Source organism: Triticum dicoccoides, chromosome 5B (assembly GCF_002162155.2).
Source record: "Triticum dicoccoides isolate Atlit2015 ecotype Zavitan chromosome 5B, WEW_v2.0, whole genome shotgun sequence".
NCBI lineage: Eukaryota > Viridiplantae > Streptophyta > Magnoliopsida > Poales > Poaceae > Triticum > Triticum dicoccoides.
In genome coordinates this window covers 502883914-502898111 of record NC_041389.1, presented here as the reverse complement: position 1 = coordinate 502898111, position 14198 = coordinate 502883914, and the positions used below count along the sequence as shown (strand labels likewise).

The 14198-nt window shown below is 48.3% G+C and overlaps 1 pseudogene; it reads right to left on the bottom strand.

Annotated features, from left to right (window-relative positions):
* Positions 1-3731: 3731 nt before the first annotated feature.
* Positions 3732-5531, bottom strand: LOC119311171 (annotated as a pseudogene).
* Positions 5532-14198: the final 8667 nt, after the last annotated feature.

The following is a 14198-nucleotide window of genomic DNA, read 5'->3' as shown; positions in this document are numbered from 1 at the left end:
CCTGGCATTAATTCTTTCGCCAAAAATTCTTATTAATTCCAAAAAGTGCCTCCGTGGATTTCCAGGACATTCCGAGAACTTTTCTTTTCTACACATAAAACAACATCATGGTTGTTCTGCTGAAAACAGCGTCAGTCCGGGTTAGTTTCATTCAAATCATGCAAGTTAGAGTCCAAAATAAGGGCAAAAGTGTTTGGAAAATTAGATACGTTGGAGACGTATCACGGCCTGACCAACGCTACTGCTAACTAGGGATAGCAGCATCCTTGTGCAAAGAGCGCTACTGCTAAGAACTCGCTGCTGCTAATGACATACCCCGCGCTACTATTATTAGTTTTTGAAAAAAAAATATGCTCCACATTTTGTGCTGCTGAATTTTGTTTTGGGCTTTATACAATAATCTCTAACATATCATACACATACAAACGTATGCTGCTGAATTTTGTTTTGGGCTTTATACAATAATCTCTAACATATCATACACATACAAACGTAATCATAGCATATACATAGCGATACAAGGTGGCCATCATCATAATCATCATCCAACAGAAAGTGGTCTCTCGTCATCATTTTGAAAATAGCGATACAAGTCTTGAATACTTGCAACTACATCGTCATCCATCTAAAGAATGATATACGCGAGAAGAGTTATCACTATGAGTGAGAGCGGAACTATGCAGTACATGAGGCTGCGGTTACGAGTCCTCTCTAGCGCTAGAAACACTGTTTGCATGGTTTTGTATGGATTTAGGGTAAGACATATGAGGGATGCTGTTATGAAACAGAAGAAATGAGGTCTGCCCGGTCACCTTCAGCGGACGCGTCCAGATGCGTTCGCGGGCGTATAGGGGGTCAAATTAGGTGATTGTGGCTGTAGATGCTCTTAGACTAGTGCTTTTCTTCTTATAGGCTCACGCTCTAAAACTTCATCAGGTTCAAGTTCTTTTCTTTCTTGTAAGGGATTCAGTTGGTTTAAACAAATTGTAATGGATTTAGGCTATTATTTTCTGAACGTTGATTCTTTTGTCAAGATTCGTGGTATCTTTTCTCACCTTTTTTTTCTGAGAATGTATCTTTTCTCACCTTGTGTTTGTTCATGGATTTTTAAGCTGAATTTTTGACTTGGTCCTGGTTAGGATCAGTAGATTGTCGTATTGGGCTTGAAGCACGTAGCCAGTCCCCACCCCTTTTATATGTTTTCTTTTCCTTTTTAGTCAAAATTTCTTTTTATAGGTATTATTAGGATGTTGCGTGACAGTAAATGCACACATGCAAGTAATATATAATATGTGTGTAAATTATACTAGAGTGCAAAAATGGCACTAATATATGTTTATTCTTTGTATACTACAAAAAGTGCAATTCGGTGTAAAATTGTACCAAGTTTATTTTCAAGTTTTCATTTTAGTTTTTCTAAAAAAAGATAATAACAATGACACGAATTCATTCCACTTAGAAAACAATTTTTTTAGTTTTTTTAGTTTTGTACTTCATTTTCTTTCTTATTTAATAGTAATGCCAATGTCACCAATCCATTCAGTCTTAGAAAACTTGTTTTTGCAGAACAAAAACACTATTGTATGTTTATTTTTATTTTTGCGTATTAGAAAACACAATTTATTTGCAAATTTATCCATCATTTTTTAATTTTATTTTCATTTTGTTTCATCTTAAAGGGTATACCAATGCAAATAATTTTTACTTCTTTAGAGAATTTCATTTTTTTATGCGTAGGTATACACACAAGTACTATAGAATATGTATGTAAATTAGACTAGACTGCGCAAATTACACTACTATGCTTACTCTTTGCATATTACTAAAAGTGCAATTTCAGTGCAAGTTTCTTTTTTTATTTTTTCTACTCTTCTTAAAGGGTAATACTAATACCAATGACACTAATTCATTCTTCGTTATATTAATTCATTGTTTTGATTTTATTTTAGTTTTAGTTTTATTTTATATATTTATTTAAGGGTAACACCAATGCCAGTTATTCATTTCTCTTAGATTTTATATCCGAATTCCATTGATATATGCTTATTATTTTATATTGTAAAAAGTTACAGTTTCAGTGTAAACTGTGTGCAATTGTTTCATTATTTGTTTCATTTTTTCAAAAATTTCTTTCTTCTTTAAGGGTAAAACTAATGACACTAATTCATGTTTTTTTAGAAAACTTTGCTTTTTTTTTTGTCTTATGTCTTACCCGGCATCGGGCCATTTCCTGCTCCATTTCAACCCAAGCACAAGTATATGGCGAGCATCTGTTTTGTGGTTGCTAAGGACCTAGTGCTCCTAAAATAATTGACTGGCCAAATTGGTGAAGTCGATTTCGATTCAGCTGCACCATGAAAATCGACTTGTCCAAATTTCTTCTCAGGGAAGTGTGACTAAACCGTGGTCACACTTGCGGCCAGCCCACTCGCATCGTTGGCCCATCTGCACCCAGCCACACACCAGAAAGTAGGACTGTGCAGTGGGCGTTGGAGCATCTCATCTCACACGGCGTTGCTCCAACTCATCTCACATGCCATTGCTCCAACTCATGCACTTGAAACAAGCCATCGCCTCGGTGCAAAGGGATGTCAGATGCCTGACATCTTCCTCTGGCCATGTGCGACGTCAATGACATACTCAGCCAAATCTATGAGAGTGCTTGATACGTTTTAGTCCTATGACTAAAAGTAGTGGGACTAAAACTTGCTAGCCTCACCCATGCTTGGATCCAAATACTAAAGAGACTAAAATCAAGTTAATGAGCATTTATTATCCTCCAAACCCTCCAATTCAGAAGTCGCCTGTGTTAAAGGAGAGGAGTTAAATGAGGAGAGAGATGACTAATCCACATTTTAGTAGGGGTACCCTGACTAAAAAAATTTAGTCTCAAGACTAGTTTTAACCCCTCTTTAGTCAGGGGTGCTTGGAACTTTAGCCTCTTAAAGAGACTATTTTTAGTCAGACTAAAATAAGTTCCTTGGATCCAAGCACCCTCTATGTACAGCTGTCTATGTGAGGGTCTGCCGGTATGCCCCTATGTTGCAGCCATTTGGGGAAGCCTCACCCCTCTCAAATGCAAGATTTTCGCATGGCTTGCCTCACAATATCGCCCGTGGACGGCGGATCGACGCACCAGACATGAATTGCAAGATCACACTTCGGCCTGTTTTACTTGCCTGCAGGAGGAAGACACAGTAGACCACATCCTTGTGCAATGCGTTTATGCGTGCGGCATTTGGACGGGTTGTTTCGACAAGCTACAGTTACATACTACGTGCCCTAGGAACACAGACTCAGTTCTGGATTGGTGGATGCAACAACGCTCGGGTTTCGCGAAGGAGGACAATCGCGGTTTTGACACCCTTGTTATCTGCATGGTATGGTCGCTCTGGAAGCAGCGGAATGATAGGGTGTTCAATAAAGCTGAGCAACATGTAGACACGCAAGAGCTTGTTCCCAAGATCCTCGACGAGTTGAGAGATTGGATGTTCGCGGCCCGTGAGGAGGTAGTCCGCACCGTTTTGTGAGAGAGTAGCCTTGTGTTGTAATGTAGATGTTGGAGTGGAAGTCTGTCTTCAAGTGCTTCGCACTAGCTAGGCCTCTTGTAAATTGTCTTGTTCTCTTTTATAAAATTAAGACATTCGCTTTGCGTGCTCTCAAGGAAAAAAGACCGGGTTTTATTCAAAGAAATTCAGCTGGAAGCGCTCTCGCTAATACTCACGCGTACTTGTCAGATAGAAACGGCACAAGACATCAAACGACGGATAGCGGATTATCCACGAGGCCTAAACGTGGACCGAAAATAGGTTGCAATTTAATTGCGCCAGCCGGGTTTTGAACTCAAGACCTCTTAGCTCCGATACCATGTAGAAGTGCATGTTCTAGCTAATACAACCAAAAGACCGATCTGATGGAAGAGACTAGACAACACATTATACATCAACACACTAGAAACGACACGAAACTACAGATCAACATGAAACTACGGATTTCCTCGACCCGAGTCCACCGAGAAACTCCAAGATGTTGCGGTCGGAGCTCCCGCCTTCGCTCATGGCCGCCTTCGTCTTCCGACTCCACTCTGCCGCCCTCGTCCTGTACTGCTCGCTCCCCATCACCTCCCTCACGCACCGCTCCACCTCCTCCCGCCTCACCACCCCACCCGCGTCCGGCCGCGCGCGCACGCCGACGCGCCACACGTCCTCGATGTACTTGGCGTTCGTCGGCTGGTCCGACCAGTGCGGCACCGCCACCATCGGCACCCCGGCGCTCAGCGCCTCCGTCGTGGAGTTCCACCCGCAGTGCGTCACGAAGCACCCCACGGCGCCGTGCGCCAGCACCTCCAGCTGCGCCGTCCACGGCACGATCAGCCCGTTCTCTCCCACCTTGTCGGCGAAGCCGTCGGGGATCTAGGACGTCTCCAAGGCCCTGACCACCCACAGGAAGGGCGCGCCGCTGTTGAAAAGGCCCTCCGCCACCTCCGCCATCTGCTCCGGCCCCAGCGCGGCGATGCTGCCGAAGGAGACGTACGCGACGGAGCGCGCCGGCCGGGCGTCCAGCCAAACCTTGGTCGCGGCCGTAGTCGGCGTGTGCAGGTGGAAGCCGTAGGAGGCCTCGTCCGGCAGGCGGTTGTCCAGGTACGCCGAGGGCACCGTCGGGCCTACCGTCTTGGCCCCCCACGTCGACGCCATGTACTCCGATTCCTTTCAAGAAAGATTGCCAACGTCTCAGTGACTGTTAAGGACTGTAGAGACTGAGAAGGAGTGTCAGTGACTGATGAGCTTACATACCAGTGGCTGCAGCTCGTGGAAGGAGTTGATGAGCACGTAATCGGCGGCATCGAGGCCCACGAACTGCCTCACCAGCAGGTCGAGGTACGCGGGGCAGTCGTCGGGCTTGGCCAGGAACGAGGGCACGTCGTCTGGTCCGAGCCGAGCCGGCAGCCCGGGCAGCTCCGGCGGCACGTTGCCGGCGACGACCGGCGCGGTCAGCTGCCCAGCCCCGGCGTGCGCGTAGGCTACGTTCACCGCGGGCGCCTGCGTGAAGAGGGACGCGCACGCGGCGCCATGCCGCCGGGCCACGCTTGGCGCCCACGGCTGCAGGAACGCGTCGTAGACCACGGCGCGCACGGGCCGGCCCTTCTCCGCCTCGGACCGCAGCAGCTCGTCGACAGTGCGTGACCCGACGGACTCCAGCCGGGCAAGGTACGCGGCGACGTCGCCGGCGGCCTCGGCGAAGCCGCCGTTGTCGAAGCCGTCGGAGATCTCGGCAAGGTGGACGGCGCCGGGGCACGGGTCCCGGCCCTGGCCGAGCAGGTAGCGCGTGACGGCGAGCGTGCAGCGGACACCGGCGTGGGAGGCGAGGCGCTTGCCGAACTGGAGGATGGGGTTGATGTGGCCCTGGCTTGGGTACGGGAGCAGGAGGACGTGGACGCCGCCGCCGTGGTCCGAGTCGTGAGCTGCCATGGCTAAGTTAATCCGCGTGCAGTGTAGGGCAGCTGAGCTAGCTAGTGATAGACAAGACTGTGATTGCAGTGAGTGATGCTAGATGGCATGCGAAATGTTACATTTATAGAATGGCCAATGATCGTGTCTCCACAATCGTGATCTGCTGAAACTTGATGTATTGCGGTACTCCCTCTTTGTCATCTTCCGTCCTTCATAAAACCATTGCCGATCGACTGATCGAGGCAGTAGTTAGCCAGTGACGATGCTGGTCAAGAGCTCAGAGGTAGGCTCCTCCCATCCCATGCATGCACGCATGATGCGTGGTCCCATGCATTTGTTGCTCAATCGTCATCGCCCACGTACGTGCCGTTGGAAACAAACACAAACAACAAATCTGTGCCGCCGGTCCACGTCCCAATCTTATCGCCCCATGAAGCAGCTAGATGTTCTTGTGACGAAGCGGTAGCTTTCAGCCAGGGTCTCAGCCGGAGGCCGGAGTCGTCGGGGTGTGGCTTTCCCACCGGGGAATTGGGGTGACTACAACTTTCTTCTCGTGCAAGGTGACCAAGCAAATTGTTCATCGTCATTTTCGTCAGTCATCACGTTGGCACATGAAAGAAAAAAACTGAATAAGCACAACAGCGACCACCGCGTGTGTAAACATGCATTTGAACAGTCCATCTGAGTTAGAGCAACTCCAACGGAGCGACCCAAACGGACGCGCGCTTTATCCACTTTTCGTCCGTTTGGGTCGGTCAGATGGACGTACTCATCCGCATTCTCAAATGGGTCGGCTTGACCGCCCAACGGTAGGCGGACCCAAATGTGCCGGCGTGGAAGAAAAATAAGCTCGCAGAAATAAACATAATTGAACATAAGTGGCCGGTCAACCGCCGGCCAAAGTCCACATAAACGAAATTAAACATTAATTAAAACATAAAAAAAGTCTGCGCCCGCACGCTGCCCTAGACGTCGTCGGCCTTGCCCTTGCCCTTGACGTCGACGTTCGTCATCACCATCGCCGCCGGTGAGGTCGATGAAGACGGCAGCAGGGCCAGCCCACCTGAAAGCCGCCTGGTACGCTGCCAGGGCAGCCTCCTCCGGCATCTGATGGGGCGGCGGCATTGTGGCTAGCCGCGCACGCTCCTCATCCTCCTCCTCCTCAAGCTGAAGCGCCTCCGTGTTGTGTTGCAGCATCTGCTCGTAGTGCACCTGCCGCTTGCCGTCGGCCTCCTCTTGGCGGAGCCAGTGTGCCTTCCAGCGCTCAAGGCGGGCCACCTCCTGCGTCGGCGACGCGGCGTAGTGGACAGGAGGCGCGCTCACCCACTGGCGGTATTGGCCCATCCACGTGTAGGCCTCCTCCGGCCAAGTGGGTGGAGGCGGGGAGCGCTTCCGCGTCGGCTCCGGCTCCGGCTTGGGCTCGACGGGCGGCGGCGGTGGCGGATGAAGAGCGGGGTGAGAACGGAGTCCCCCGCCGCCGACAAGGAAAGGGCTTGCTCCAGCCCATCCCAGTGCGCGTCCTCCTCGAGCCGGCTAGCCTCCAGCGCATGCTGCAGGGCCTCCTCGAGGGCGGCTTGGTACTCCGCCTCCGCCTCCATTTCCTCCGGCTCGACCCGCAGGGGCGGCAGTGGAAACGGCGGCGGGACGACATTGACGCCTACACACCGTTGCTCCTCGTGTTCGAGGGCAAACCAAGCCTTCCAGTTGGGAGAGTCGACGGCGTACTCGGGCATCCACCGCTGCTCCAGCGTGAGCTGCTCGCGGCGCCTGTGCACCTCCTCGTCGTGCGCCTGTTGGGTCTGCGGAATCACCTGCACCGGGATCCGGTGTGGATCCAGGTGCCAGTGGTGCGGCAGCGTGACGTTGGGGTAGGGCAGCGACTTCTTGTACTCCTAGTGTTGGGGAATGTAGCATGCAATCTCCATAAATTTCCTACGCTCACGCAAGATCTATCTAGGAGATGCATAGCAACGAGAAGGGGAGAGCATCTTCATATCCTTGAAGATCGCTAAGTGGAAGCGCTTATCAACGCGGTTGATGTAGTCGTACACCTTCACGATTCGTCCCGATCAAGTACCGAACGTACGACACCTCCACGTTCAGCACACGTTCAGCTCAAGGACGTCCTTGCCTTCTTGATCCAGCAAGATGGATGAAGTAGTAGATGAGTTCTGGCAGCACGACGGCGTGGTGATGGTGTTGGTGAAGAACAATCTCCGCAGGGCTTCGCCTAAGCACTACGGAAACTATGACAGAGGATAAACTAGAGGGGACGGGGTTGCCGACACACGGCTTAGTGAATCTTGATGGGTCTTGGGTGCTAGCCCAGCCCCTCTATTTATATGTTGAGCCTTGGGGTTGAAACTTGGAGTAAAAGCCTCCTCGAAGTCGGTTTTACTCGAATGGCAAGAGTCCTTCTCGGACTCCAGGACCAGACGCCAGGGACCCTGGCGTCTGGTCCCTGGACTCTGCAAAACTTCCTTTTGCGCTTTTCAAAAACCTCGTGGGCTTTCCCCTTTGGCCCAAATAAAGTGTTCTCGTACAAAAACATTTCAGAAACATCCGGAACCCCTTCCGGTGAACTCCGGAACTCTTCCGGAGACCAAACACTATTATCCCATATATCAGTCTTTACCTCCGGACCATTCTGGAGCTCCTCGTTATGTCTGTGATCTCATCCGGGACTCCGAACAACATTCGATCACCAACATACATAACTCATATAATACTATATCGTCAACGAACGTTAAGCGTGCGGACCCTACGGGTTTGAGAACTATGTAGACATGATACGTCCATTTTGCATCATGCTCTTATATCGATATTTATTACATTATGGGCTGCTATTACACGTTATATCACAATACTTATGCATTTTCTCTCTTATTTTATAAGGTTTACATGAAGAGGGAGAATGCCGGCAGCTGGAATTCTGGACTAGAAAAGGAGCAAATATTACAGACCTATTATGCACAACTGCAAAATTCCTGAAACTTCACGGAGATCAGTTTTGGAATAAATAAAAAAATATTGGGCGAAGAAAGCACCAGAGGGGGGCTACCGGCCAGCTACAAGGGTGGGCGCCCTACCCCCCTCGACACGCCCCCTACCTTGTGGGGCCCCTAGCAGGCCCCTGACACCCATCTTCTGCTATATGGTGTCTTTTGCCCTCTCCCAAAAGGGGAAATCATCACCGTCGTCATCACCATCGATCCTCTCACCGAGAGGGGGTCAATCTTCATCAACATCTTCACCAGCAATATCTCTTCTCAAACCCTAGTTCATCTCTTGTATCCGATCTTTGTCTCAAAACCTCAAATTGGTACATGTGGATTGCTAGTAGTGTTGATTACTCCTTGTAGTTGATGCTAGTTGGTTTATCCGGTGGAAGATTATATTTTCAGATCCTTAATGATAATTAATACTCCTCTGATTATGAACATGAATATGCTTTGTGAGTAGTTACGTTTGTTCCTGAGGACATGGGAGAAGTCTTGTTATAATTAATCATGTGAATTTGGTATTCGTTTGATATTTTGATGAGATGTATGCTGTCTCTCCTATAGTGGTGTTATGTGAACGTTGACTACATGACACTTCACCATGATTTGGGCCTAGGGGAAGGCATTGGAAAGTAATAAGTAGATGATGGGTTGCTAGAGTGACAAAACCTTAAACCCTAGTTTATGCGTTGCTTCGTAAGGGGATGATTTGGATCCATATATTTCATGTTATGGTTAGGTTTACCTTAATTCTACTTTTGTAGTTGCGGATGCTTGCAAGAGGGGTTAATCATAAGTGGGAGGCTTGTCCAAGGAAGGGTAGCACCCAAGCACCGGTCCACCCACATATCAAATTATCAAAGTAATGAACGCAAATCATATGAGCATGATGAAAACTAGCTTGACAATAATTTCCATGTGTCCTCGGGAGCCCTTTGCTTTATATAATAGTTTGTCCAGGCTTGTCCTTTGCTACAAAAAGGATTGGGCCACCTTTCTGCACCTTGTTTACTTTTGTTACTTGTTACCTGTTACGAATTATCTTATCACACAACTATCTGTTACCGACAAATTTAGTGCTTGCAGAGAATGTTGGAAATATGCCCTAGAGGCAATAATAAAAGTATTATTATTATATTTCCTTGTTCATGATAATTGTCTTTTATTCATGCTATAACTGTATTATCCGGAAATCGTAATACACGTGTGAATACATAGACCACAATATGTCCCTAGTGAGCCTCTAGTTGACTAGCTCGTTGTGATCAACAGATAGTCATGGTTTCCTGGCTATGGACATTGGATGTCGTTGATAACGGGATCACATCATTAGGAGAATGATGTGATGGACAAGACCCAATCCTAAGCATAGCACAAAGATCGTGTAGTTCGTTTGCTAGAGCTTTGCCAATGTCAAGTATCTCTTCCTTTGACCATGAGAGCGTGTAACTCCTGGATACCGTAGGAGTGCTTTGGGTGTATCAAACGTCACAACGTAACTGGGTGACTATAAAGGTGCACTACAGGTATCTCCGAAAGTATCTATTGTTTTATGCGGATCGAGACTGGGATTTGTCACTCCGTGTAAACGGAGAGGTATCTCTGGGCCCACTCGGTAGGACATCATCATATGCGCAATGTGACCAAGGAGTTGATCATGGGATGATGTGTTACGGAACGAGTAAAGTGACTTGCCGGTAACGAGATTGAACAAGGTATCAGTATACCGACGATCGAATCTCGGGCAAGTAACATACCGATAGACAAAGGGAATTGAATACGGGATCGATTGAGTCCTTGACATCGTGGTTCATCCGATGAGATCATCGTGGAACATGTGGGAGCCAACATGGGTATCCAGATCCCGCTGTTGGTTATTGACCGGAGAACGTCTCGGTCATGTCTGCATGTCTCCCGAACCCGTAGGGTCTACACACTTAAGGTTCAATGACGCTAGGGTTATAAAGGAAGCTTGTATGTGGTTACCGAATGTTGTTCGGAGTCCCGGATGAGATCCCGGACGTCACGAGGAGTTCCGGAATGGTCCGGAGGTAAAGATTTATATATAGGAAGTCCTGTTTCGGCCATCGGGACAAGTTTCGGGGTCATCGGTATTGTACCGGGACCACCGGAAGGGTCCCGGGGGCCCACCGGGTGGGGCCACCTGCCCCGGGGGGCCACATGGGCTGTAGGGGGTGCGCCTTGGCCTACATGGGCCAAGGGCACCAGCCCCAAGAGGCCCATGCGCCTGGGGAAACCCTAAAGGAAGAGTCCCAGCAGGGGAAGGCACCTCCTAGGTGCCTTGGGGGGGAGGACTCCTCCCCTGGCCGCCGCCCCCTTGGAGATTGGATCTCCTAGGGACTGGCGCACCCCCCCTTGGGATCCCTATATATAGTGGGGTAGGAGGGCCTCCCAAATAGACCTTATGCCTTTGGTGCAGCCCCTCCCTCTCTCCCAAGTTCTTCTCCTCTCCCGTGGTGCTTGGCGAAGCCCTGCGGGATTGCCACGCTCCTCCACCACCACCACGCCGTTGTGCTGCTGCTGGATGGAGTCTTCCTCAACCTCTCCCTCTCTCCTTGCTGGATCAAGGCGTGGGAGACGTCACCGGGCTGTACGTGTGTTGAACGCGGAGGTGCCGTGCGTTCGGCACTTGATCATCGGTGATTTGAATCACGACGAGTACGACTCCTTCAACCCCGTTCACTTGAACGCTTCCGCTTAGCGATCTACAAGGGTATGTAGATGCACTCCCCTTTCTACTCGTTGCTGGTCTCTCCATAGATAGATCTTGGTGTTACGTAGGAAAATTTTTGAATTTCTGCTACGTTCCCCAACAGTGGCATCATGAGCTAGGTCTATTGCGTAGATTCTTTGCACGAGTAGAACACAAAGTAGTTGTGGGCGTTGATGTTGTTCAATATGCTTACCGTTACTAGTCCAATCTTGTTTCGACGGTATTGTGGGATGAAGCGGCCCGGACCGACCTTACACGTACTCTTACGTGAGACAGGTTCCACCGATTGACATGCACTTGGTGCATAAGGTGGCTAGCGGGTGCCAGTCTCTCCCACTTTAGTCGGAACGGATTCGATGAAAAGGGTCCTTATGAAGGGTAAATAGCAATTGGCATATCACATTGTGGTTTTGCGTAGGTAAGAAACGTTCTTGCTAGAAACCCATAGCAGCCACGTAAAACATGCAACAACAATTAGAGGACGTCTAACTTGTTTTTGCAGGGTATGCTTTGTGATGTGATATGGCCAAGAAGAATGTGATGAATGATATGTGATGTATGAGATTGATCATGTTCTTGTAATAGGATTCACGACTTGCATGTCGATGAGTATGACAACCGGCAGGAGCCATAGGAGTTGTCTTTATTTTTTGTATGACCTGCGTGTCATTGAAGAACGCCATGTAAACTACTTTACTTTATTGCTAAACGCGTTAGTCATAGAAGTAGAAGTAGTCGTTGGCGTGACAACTTCATGAAGACACGATGATGGAGATCATGGTGTCATGCCGGTGACGATGATGATCATGGAGCCCCGAAGATGAAGATCAAAAGGAGCAAAATGATATTGGCCATATCATGTCACTATTTGATTGCATGTGATGTTTATCATGTTTATGCATCTTGTTTACTTAGGACGACGGTAGTAAATAAGATGATCCCTTACAAAATTTCAAGAAGTGTTCTCCCCTAACTGTGCACCGTTGCTACAGTTCGTCGTTTCGAAGCACCACGTGATGATCGGGTGTGATAGATTCTTACGTTCACATACAACGGGTGTAAGACAGTTTTACACAGCGAAAACACTTAGGGTTAACTTGACGAGCCTAGCATGTACAGACATGGCCTCGGAACACGGAGACCGAAAGGTCGAACACGAGTCATATGGAAGATACGATCTACATGAGAATGTTCACCGACGATGACTAGTCCGTCTCACGTGATGATCGGACACGGCCTAGTCGACTCGGATCGTGTAACACTTAGATGACCAAAGGGATGTCAAATCTGAGTGGGAGTTCATTATAATTTGATTAGATGAACTTAATTATCATGAACTTAGTCTAAATTTTTACAATATGTCTTGTAGATCAAATGGCCAACGTAGTCCTCAACTTCAACGCGTTCCTAGAGAAAACCAAGCTGAAAGACGATGGCAGCAACTATACGGACTGGGTCCGGAACCTGAGGATCATCCTCATAGCTGCCAAGAAAGATTATGTCCTACAAGCACCGCTAGGTGATGCACCTGTTCTCCCTGCGGAACAAGACGTTATGAACGCTTGGCAGGCACGTTCTGATGACTACTCCCTCGTTCAGTGCGGCATGCTTTACAGCCTAGAGCCGGGGCTCCAAAAGCGTTTTGAGAGACATGGAGCATATGAGATGTTCGAAGAGCTGAAAATGGTTTTCCAAGCTCATGCCCGGGTTGAGAGATATGAAGTCTCCGACAAATTCTTCAGCTGTAAGATGGAGGAAAACAGTTCTGTCAGTGAGCACATACTCACTATGTCTGGGTTGCATAACCGCTTGACTCAGCTGGGAGTTAATCTCCCGGATGATGCGGTCATTGACAGAATCCTCCAGTCGCTTCCACCAAGCTACAAGAGCTTTGTGATGAACTTCAATATGCAGGGGATGGAAAAGACCATTCCTGAAGTATTTGCTATGCTGAAATCAGCAGAGGTAGAAGTCAGGAAGGAACATCAAGTGTTGATGGTCAATAAAACCACTAAGTTCAAGAAAGGCAAGGGTAAAAGGAACTTCAAGAAGGACGGCAAGGAGGTTGCCGCGCCCGGCAAGCAAGCTGCCGGGAAGAAGCCAAAGAATGGACCCAAGCCCGAGACTGAGTGCTTTTGTTGCAAGGGAAGCGGTCACTGGAAGCGGAACTGCCCTAAGTACTTAGCGGATAAGAAGGCCGGCAAAACAAAAGGTATATGTGATATAAATGTAATTGATGTGTACCTTACTAGTGCCCGTAGTGGCTCCTGGGTATTTGATACCGGTGCAGTTGCTCACATTTGTAACTCAAAGCAGGGGCTGCGGAATAAGCGGAAACTGGCAAAGGACGAGGTGACGATGCGCGTCGGGAATGGTTCCAAGGTCAATGTGATCGCCGTCGGCACGCTACCTCTGCATCTCCCTTCGGGATTAGTTTTAAACCTTAATAATTGTTATTTAGTGCCAGCTTTGAGCATGAACATTGTATCGGGATCTCGTTTAATTCGAGATGGCTACTCTTTTAAATCTGAGAATAATGGTTGTTCCATTTTTATGAGAGATATGTTTTTTGGTCATGCTCCTATGGTGAATGGTTTATTCTTTATGAATCTCGAACGTGATGCTACACATGTTCATAATGTGAGTACCAAAAGAAGTAAGGTTGATAATGATAGTCCCACATACTTGTGGCACTGCCGCCTTGGTCACATAGGTGTCAAACGCATGAAGAAGCTCCATGCTGATGGACTTTTAGAGTCTCTTGATTATGAATCATTTGACACGTGCGAACCATGCCTTATGGGTAAAATGACCAAGACTCCGTTCTCAGGAACAATGGAGCGAGCAACCGACTTATTGGAAATCATACATACTGATGTGTGCGGTCCGATGAGTGTTGAGGCTCGCGGTGGCTATCGTTATGTTCTCACTCTCACTGATGATTTAAGTAGGTATGGGTATATCTACTTAATGAAACACAAGTCTGAAACCTTTGAAAAGTTCAAGGAATTT